Raw genomic sequence first — 10,231 nt, 5'->3', positions numbered from 1 at the left:
TTTGTTCAAAACGAAGATGAACCGTGTGTTTACAAGAAGGTTAATGGGAGCTATGTGGCATTCATAGTACTATATGTTGATGATATACTACTAATGGGGAATGACATACCTTCTCTAAAGGCTGTTAAGACGTGGTTAGGGAGCAATTTCTCCATTAAAGACTTAGGAGAGGCATCCTACATTCTAGGAATGAGGATCTATAGAGAAAGATCTAGAAGGATGATCGGTCTAAGTCAGAGCACATACATTGATAAGGTTTTGCATCGTTTTGGAATGCAAAATGCAAAAAGGGGATATGTCCCTGTGTCTCAAGGGATAACGATCTCTAAGGACCAATGTCCGAAATCATTGGATGAGAAGGACCACATGAATAAAGTTCCATATGCTTCAGCAATTGGATCTATCATGTATGCAATGGTATGTACTCGCCCAGACGTCTCGTATGCTTTGAGCATGACGAGCAGATACCAGTCTAATCCGGGTGAAGGTCACTGGACGGCAGTTAAGAATATTCTTAAGTACCTGAAAAGAACTAAAGATTCATTCTTGGTGTATGGAGGAGAAGAGAAACTCGTTGTAAAAGGTTACACCGATGCAAGTTTCCAAACAGACAGAGATGATACTGTATCACAGTCTGGTTTTGTGTTTTGTCTAAACGAAGGTGCTGTAAGCTGGAAGAGTTCAAAGCAAGAAACAGTAGCTGATTCTACAATGGAGGCTGAGTACATTGCAGCTTGTGAAGCAGCTAAGGAGGCCGTTTGGATTCGAAAGTTCATTTCTGTTTTGGGAGTGGTTCCATCGATCGCAGATCCCATTGATCTATAATGCGATAATAATGGAGCCATTGCACAGGCTAAAGAACCTAGATCACACTCCCGGGCTAAACATATACTCAGGAGATTTCACCTTATTCGAGAGATTAATGAAAGGGGTGATATACACATATGTAAAGTGCACACAAATGATAACATTGCAGACCCACTGACCAAAGGCTTGTCGCAGCAGAAGCACGATGGTCACACTAGTTCCATGGGTATTAGATATATGGGTGATTGGCTCTAGTGCAAGTGGGAGATTGTTAGTGTAGGTGCCCTAGAGGCAATACATTATTCTTTTATCTTTATGTCAGTTGATCATTCAATAAATTTATTTATTATGACCTTAATTACTGCGATATTTTGTTAGCATAATAAATGTCCTTAGAATCATGATACAAATTGTATAGTTTAAGTACATGACTTGAACTTGAGATTATATAATATATCATATTCTTAAAGGTCCCTAGTCGAGTATTATTATATAGGACAATAATAATACATAGATAGACTAGTATGTTGTTTGACAAGATAACCACATCTCATTGGTTATAAGTATGGGGATACTGAAGTCAATACATAGGTACATATGAGAGTACATGGTACTGGACAGACCCACAGTGAGATTCTTCATGTTTAATAAAGTCATAAGAAAGACTCACAGTGATAATGGTGTAACGATCCTTTGACTTGAAATCATTATATTTCTATACGAGGATTAATATACTTTGACTACATTAAAAGTTACTTTTGATCGGGTGATGATAAAAGTGGACATCGGGTATATCATGAGTCGTATGAGAAATATGAATGATAGATAAAGGATTTAACCCTCCTATAATTAGGAGATATATTATTGGCCTCTTGATTGAGTGAGATTATAAAAGCATGGCCATGCTCAAATAATGATTTGTTTCAATAATCTACTCATGCATCAAGTAAACCCAGATTAAATGTTGAAGAGGATGACTAAATACATGCCTCGAGTTTAATCTATAATATGTATGGTTAAAGGGATTATATTACACGAAAAAAACATTAATCGCGAAAGGTTTTATCTAATCACGATTTAATTATTGTTTAATTGGGTAACAATGATGTATTACTAGATACCGCTCATTGTTTATAATTTTATTAGAGAATAAAATTATTGCCAATTAAATAATAGCCTATAGGGTCGCACAAATAGAGCACTTAATGGAATAGTTAATTTAAATTATGGATTTAAATTAATTGATGATTATTTGAATTTTATTATAATTAAGTAAGACTTAATTGAGATAATATAAATTCGAATTAAAAGGAATGTTTTTGCCCATAATAATTAAGTATGACTTAGTTATTAATTAAATAATAGAAATTCGTTTTTATTATTTAATCCAATACCTACTAGGGTTGGGCTTTGCTATTATGGGCCTTTTTAATCAGTCATTATAAATAGATAATGAGAGGTAAAAGAGGCTTGAACGTTTTTCAAGAAAACCCTAGCAGCAAAGAGAGGCAGAGGCAATTCAGATCGTCAAGAAGGAGGCTAGTACATCCATTCCGTAGTCAAGTTCGTGAGACGTTCTTGAAGGTGCTCGTGTGGATACCATAGAGGTGTTTCTCCGAGAGGTAGACACAAAGCGTGATAGCTAGGATCTCCGTTGAGTTCGTAAAAGTTAATCTCTTGAAAGGTATGATTCGTTATCTCCATAATCTGCCCATAATTATACATGGATCCTGTTTTTGGGTTTCGAATTTTTGTTTTATTTACGTTTATCCGCTGCGTTTTATGCCTTCGGAACCCAACATACATATCACATAGCACGTAATCATGTTATTCATATAACACCTAATCATATTTTTCATGTAACACATAAATCAGATAGTCAACAGATAGGTCTCAGAACGTTAAGAACAGAAATCAGGTCAATAACAGTGTGTAACGATTAAATACCGACTCAGAATGATATACAATTCAAATGACATTATATTACAAAAGAAATTAGGTCTTAAAAGTATATTTATTAAAAACATAATATTTTTCTGAGTCTGTACGCGTTCGTTTCGTATTAAACGGACGAACGGTTCATTTATTACGCATAAAATATGATTTAAATGTAAATAAATCAATTAATAATAACATTAATTGATTTATAAATACCAAAATATAATTTTTAAAAGCTTAAAAACAATATTTAGGATTTATTTGAATTAATTATAAATAATTATATTTTATTTAACTATTTATAAATAAAATTAATTGATTAAATGAATTAACCAATTAATTAAATCTATAAATAATCAATTAAAATAAATTATTAATAATTACAACAAATATGGATATTTGAAAATAATAAAATAAATAATATTTGGAATTTCAAATAATTAATTTTTTTTAGAATTATAAATAATAAGTAAATGATTTTTAAAATTAACATAAATAATTTTTTAAAATAAGAAAAAGAATTTTGATTTTTTTTAATCAGAATTTCAGAAACACAATTGAAATTGGGAATTAAGGTTTATGGGAATCAAAAGCGGGGCAAAATAAAAGGAAGCAGGTCGGAGATTCGGATCATCGGATCAGGATGAACTCCGGCCGGGTCTGGCAATTCCCATATTTTCCGGCAGGTTTTTCCGACGCCGGTGAGACCTGATTGAAGTATGATTTCATTTCGGTTTCAATCCAAAAACAATCCAAATCCATCCAGTAGCATAATCAAAACAACGACCGCAAAAATCGATGACTACTTCGTCGTTTCCGATCAAAAGCCGGAAACCTCACACCCATTACCGGCCAACGATCTCCATGAATCCTTAACCAAAAATAACCATACATGTCTCAAATCGTAGCTATTTAACTACACAACATGTTCGTTTAATCAATATTAACAACCTACTATCGAGTTAGCCGGAAAATCAATAAACAACAAGAACAAGGCGGCGATGAAACTTTCGCCGATTAGCATCGATTTGAACACAAAACTTATGTATCTATACATGAATCGATTGGTAAAGACACAAGCAAGCTATTACTGATATCAAACTCAACTGAAAATCATCACATAGCAATCATCCAATTTCAATTTATTAAAAAATCAAAAAATTTTGAAAAATCGATTCATTTCACCTTAAGCAAAACGGATTGTACGAATAGAAAACTGATGACTCAAGCTTCAATTCGGCTATTTGAACTCCAAAAACGGAGGAATCTATCACCCTCAAAAGATGGATTGATTCTTATAATTCAAGAACAAAACCCTAGCCCCCAAATTGAATTTCTGAATTTTTATTAATATTTATGAAAATTTTGAAAATATAAATAAATAAAATAAAGGAAATCTGGTATTTATATCGACAGAAAATAAACACTCAAAAATCAAATAAGGGTATTTTTATCTCGTAATTAAAATAATTAAGCCCCAAAATAATAATTATGGGGAATAATTTTAAAAGTAATAAAATATAAAATTTAGATAAAAATTTCCCAAAAATTGCGAACAAGTCAAAAATACAAAAATATTGGTTATTTGAAATACATATAATTTTATAAAAATAACAACACAAATTTTGTGGGCTTTGACGTCCCGGTGGGGTCCCGGTCCGTTGATTTTTGAAAAACAAAAATGATTCCTAAATTAACAGAAAATCCTGAAAACCGATAAAATACATTCAAACGCACATAAAACGTTATAAAACGAGTACCTCGATTAAGACGCTAATAAACACGCGTCCCGATTGCAGATCGATTCATGTAATTGCATTCCACACATATTAATGACTCGAAATTTTTTTTGGTCCGAACGAGAACACAAATAATAGTTACAACACATAATATTTATTCATTTAACATATAATTTCACATTATTTTCCCGGATATTGCATCCTTCCCCCTTGACAGGATTCTGTCATCAGAATCAGACTAGGAAAACAAGTGAGGATACTTCGATTGCATTTCGCTTTCCAACTCCCAGGTCGACTCCTCAACCTTGGGATTCCTCCACAAGACTCGCACTAAAGACATAGACTTATTCCTAAGCACTCCTTCTTTCTTATCTAAAATCTGCACTGGTCGCTCTACAAAAGATAAATCTGGATAAATCTCGATTGGCTCATATTCTATCACATGATTTGAATCAGGAAAATAATGCTTCAACATTGACACGTGTTAAGTGGCATTTATGACACTTTATTATGCTCTAATAAGCTTTGAATTGATGTATTTGTACTCAAGTTGTTAAGTGTTTTAATGTATTTTCTAGTGTTTTCACATTTCAGGCATTACCTAGGTAATCAGGTGAATTAGCATTGTTTTGGGGCTAATTTGGTGTCAAGGTGGTGTGAAATAAAAGCTCGTGGAAAGCCGGCTCGAAGCAACAAGACAAAGAAGAAATTTGAGTTTTTCCCAGAAGGACGGCGCGCCTGCGCTGGTCAAGCACGCGGCCACGCCAGGATTCCAGAAAGGCAGCGCCCGCGCTGTTCTAGCGCGCATCCGCGCCGGTGCAAAATTTAAGAATCCTGATTCTATTACGATTCTAATTGGGAGACTTCCAGATTGCATGGGGCTGCTATATATATTCAAATAAGGACGTTTTCAGAAGAGAGACGTACCAGAGCGCAAGGAGAGCCGTAAGAAGACCGTTTTAGCACGGATTTAACGAAGACGAAGAAGATATTGTTTTTAGTTGTGATCTTTGTCCTAAGTTATAACTTGGATGCTAGTTTTCTTACTTGTGAACCTTTACTCTTGTTTCGTACTTGGTTTTGTTATTTAAGTATAAAGACTACATTTATTATACCATGCTTTCATCGGAAGGCACGTTGATGATGAGTCCGATTATGGGCTAATCGTTATCATGGGGTTCTAGCGGATTTATTTATGGATTTCTTTAGTTAAATTATTTATATGCCTTAGTGTGTGGTGATTGTATAACCTAGTATTGGTTGTGCTTATTCGTCTTATAAGAGTCACAAACTTGTAAGATAGCGTGTTAATTCTTAATGAAGCGACAGTGAATTTAAGGATTTAGAACTTTCCATGCTAGCATAGGTTCATGTGTTATTGTTATGCATGATTCGTAGGTAATTTTACCCATCTTACTTGCCCTGTGTAATCATGTTAGATAACTTCTGCTTTAAACATTTATGTTGTCAAATTATTTTGACATATAGGGTCTCAATATAATTGGTGTCTATTCAACTTCTATCTCTTTTGTGGATGTCTGGTAGTATGTTATTCGTGCGACGAAAGTTGGTGTTTAGCAGTTTCGTGTTATCTGATTAGTGTCATCACCATTGCATGCTAAGATTAAGAACAATAAGGCTATTGAATGAAGTATTTAATGAAGTTAGAATCCCATGTTTGTCTCATATAATATACAATCCTCTTTACTCTCTTAGTTATAATCATTAGTTTAATTTGTAGTATAAACAACCCAAATTTGTGATCGTCTTAGCATTGGATAATAACCATATCAACGGTGCATAGGTGCATAAATTACAAAGTTAACCAACTCCAGTCTCTGTGGGAATGGACTAGAAAAGATTATATATTAATTGCGAACGCGTATACTTGCGTGAATTATTAGCGCGTGTTTATCCCTAACAAGTTTTTGGCGCCGCTGCCGGGGACTGCAGTGTTAACTTTTAGTTTTTGTGTTTGTCATCAGTGATCGTTAAAGTTCCTTAACTCGGACATTGTTACTTACATACTCTTTTTCTTGTTAAACGTCAGGTAATCTAGTGTTCGTTTATGCAAATGCGTTTACGAGTTCGTAGGAGAATTCTGGAAAAAGACGAGGAAGAAGTTGTATGAGATCGTAAGGAAGATTTTGAGGACGAAGAGAAAGTAGCTGAAGAAGAGAAAATTGAAGAACCACCTTTATTAGAAATGGAGGATCAAGCAGATAATTCTAAGGCTTTAATGGACTTCTCTAAGGCTAAGATCAATGACATTCAGTCAAGCATCATTAGGCCAGCCATCAAGGCTAACACTTTTGAGATCAAGTCGAGCAAGATTCAGATGATACAAAACTCAGTTCAGTTTGGGGGTAATCCTACTGAACACCCAAACATACACATCAGGGATTTCATCGAGATCTGTGACACTATCAAGTTTAACGATGTGTCTGAAGATGCCATTAAGCTGCGACTATTCCCATTCTCTTTGAAGGACAAAGCGAAGTATTGGTTACATTCTCTACCCAAATGGGAGAATCTTGCTCAAAAGTTTCTCACTAAATTCTTTCCTATGGCGAAGACTGCTGCAATCAGGAATGCTCTTACTCAGTTTGCTCAGCAAACTGGTGAATCTCTGTGTGAGGCTTGGGATCGATATAAGGATATGTTATGGAAGTGCCCATAACACGACATGCCTGATTGGATGATTATAAACTGTTTCTACAATGGTTTAGGTGCACACTCTAGACCTATGCTTGATGCAGCATCTGGTGGAGCCTTATGGGCTAAAAGCTATAATGAAGCTTATGAGTTGATTGAGCTAATGGCAGCCAATGAATACCAGAATCCTACGCAAAAAATGTTGCAAGGAAAGGTAGCAGGAATTCTAGAAGTGGATCAAGCCACTGATATAGTCGTTCAACTGCAAGCTTTAACGATGAAAGTGGACTTTTTGGCTAATTATGGAGTTAATCAGATTACTAGTGTTTGTGAACTTTATGCGGGAGCACGTGCAACTAAGCAGTGTGTTATTTCTAGTGAATCAGCTCAATTTGTGAGCATCTTTTAGAGATTACAATAACAAGCTCCATCCATTTACCATCCAAACAACTGCAATCATCCTAACTTCAGCTGGAGCAACAATCAGAATGCGGTGCAACAATCTTATCAGCCATATACAATAAGGCAGTACAACCCTCCTGGTTTTCAGCAACCGTAATATGTCCCGAAGCAACAACTTAAACTTCAAAAATTACCTCAAGCTAATGAAAAATCTGAATTGGAGGAGTTGAGACTCATGTGCAAGAGCCAAGCTGTCTCTGTCAAGACCTTGGAGAATCAAATTGGGCAAATTGCTAATGCATTACTAAATCATCAACCCGACATGCTTCCGAGCGACACTGAAGTGCTAGGCATGAAGGAAGCTCAAGAGCATGTTAAAGCAATCACATTGAGGTCTGGTAAGGTTGCGAACACTGAAGTAGCTAAAACTCCAATTTCTGAAGTGGAGGCTGATGAAGAAGAAGTGCAGAAGAAAGCTGAAGTGGAACCAAGGAAGACTACCGTTGAGCACAATCCTCCTAAGGGTAATACAGGGGAGAAACAGATCTATCCTCCACCTCATTTTCCTAAGAGGTTGTAGAAGAAGAAGCTGGATATGCAGTTTGTGAAGTTTCTGGAGGTGTTCAAGAAACTTCACATCAACATACCTTTCGATGAAGCTCTTGAGCAGATGCCTAGTTACGCGAAATTCATGAAAGGTATTCTCTCTAGGAAGGTGAAGCTTAATGACTTAGAGACCGTTGCTCTCACGGAGGAATGCAGTGATGTGCTGTAACAAATATTGCCTCCGAAGCTTAAAGATCCTGGAAGCTGTTGGATTTTAATCGCAGCGGGGGCATGGTAAAACACTTTTACACATATAAAGTCCAAATAAAAGCATATAAATCGTGGTAAAAACATAGGGATCGATTACTAACCTTTAATATGCGATCCAAAAGCAACGATCGGAGATCCTTAGCAGCTGCTCCTCAAACGTGAAGCACTCCACCGGTATCCACCAAGAAAACGACGTTAAGGAGGAGGAGGAGGTGGAGAGAATTTGTTTTTCTAAAACTTTTGGGTTTTTGGGTTCGAATAAAAATAGGGTCTATAATAGTATATTTATAGGCAAAATTTTCAGCTGAAATTTTCCCATAAATATTATTATTATTATCCCTGATTTTTCGACAGGTGTTTTCGATGCCGGTGAGCCCTGATTCAAGTACGATTTCATTTCGGTTTCAATCCAAAAACAATCAAACTCATCCAGTAGCATAATCAAAACAACGACCGCGAAAATCGACGACTACTTCATCATTTCCGATCAAAATCCGCCAACCTCAAACCCATTACTAACCAAAATCCCATCTCCATGAATCCTTAACCAAAAATAACAATACATGTCTCAAATCGTAGCTATTTAACTGCACAACATGTTCGTTTAATCAATATTAACAACCTACTATCGAGATAGCCGGAAAATCAATAAACAACAAGAATAAGGCGGCGATGAAACTTTCGCCGATTAGCATCGATGTAACACAAAACTTACGTATCTATACATGATCGATTGGTAAAGACACAAGCAAGATATTAATGATATCAAACTCAACTGAAAATCAGCACAAAATAATCATCCAATTTCAATCGATTATAAAATCAAAAATTTTGAAAAATCGATTCATTTCACCTTAAGAAAAATAGATTGCACGAACAGAAAACTGATGACTCAGGCTTCAATTCGGCTATTTGAACTCCAAAAATGGTGGAATCTATCACCCTCAAAAGATGGATTGATTCTTATAATTCAAGAACAAAACCCTAGCCCCCAAATTGAATTTTTGAATTTTTATTAATATTTATGAAAATTCTGAAAATATAAATAAACAAAATAAAGGTAATCTGCTATTTATATCGACAGAAAATAAACACTCAAAAATCAAATAAGGGTATTTTTATCTCGTAATTAAAATAATTAATCCCCAAAATAATAATTATGGGGAATAATTTTAAAAGTAATAAAATATAAAATTTATATCAAAATTTTTCAAAAATTGCGAATAACTCAAAAATACAAAAAATTGGGTATTTAAAATACATATTATCAAAATAATAATTATGCGCTTTGACGTCCCGGTGCGGTCCCGGTCCGTTGATTGGAAAATCCTAAATTAACAGAAAATCCCAAAAACCCATAAAATACATTCAAACGCACATAAACGAGATAAAACGAGTACCTCGATAAAGAGACTAATAAACACGCGTCCCGATTGCAGATCAATTCATGTAATTGCATTTTAAACAAATATTAATGACTCAAAAAAATTTCTGGTCCGCACGGGAACACAAATAACAGTTACAACACATAATATCATGACAACAATGAGTTTAAACTTCTAAAACACATATATTTATTCATTTAACATATAATATTCACATAATTTTCTCGGATATTACACGAAAAATTATTTAATGGCGGGACAGTTCCCCCCATTTTTTGGATGTGGCTAAATTCAAACGGCTTAAAAAGTCGGTTGAAATTATTACTAAATTCCACCGCAGGCGGTTGTATTAAGTCGTGTAAGTAAAACATTCTTGTTGACCACGAGTTCAACTGATATCATTTGAATTTAGGCCGGTTGAATTTATTCTGTTGAATTTAACCTTGTTTTCTTATAGTGTAGTATCATTTCCTGCAATTCACTTTTTAT

At 34.9% G+C, this 10,231-nt stretch overlaps 1 non-coding gene across 1 annotated transcript; it reads right to left on the bottom strand.

Annotated features, from left to right (window-relative positions):
- Positions 1-7,065: 7,065 nt before the first annotated feature.
- LOC141688547 (small nucleolar RNA R71) lies at positions 7,066-7,172 on the bottom strand. The gene has a single exon (XR_012561982.1). It is a non-coding gene; the product is annotated as a small nucleolar RNA R71 (small nucleolar RNA).
- Between the last annotated feature and the right edge of the window lie 3,059 nt (positions 7,173-10,231).

The sequence above is a fragment of the Apium graveolens genome, chromosome 9 (genome assembly GCF_009905375.1).
Source record: "Apium graveolens cultivar Ventura chromosome 9, ASM990537v1, whole genome shotgun sequence".
Classification (NCBI taxonomy): Eukaryota; Viridiplantae; Streptophyta; class Magnoliopsida; order Apiales; family Apiaceae; genus Apium; species Apium graveolens.
This window is presented reverse-complemented; position numbering and strand designations above follow the sequence as displayed.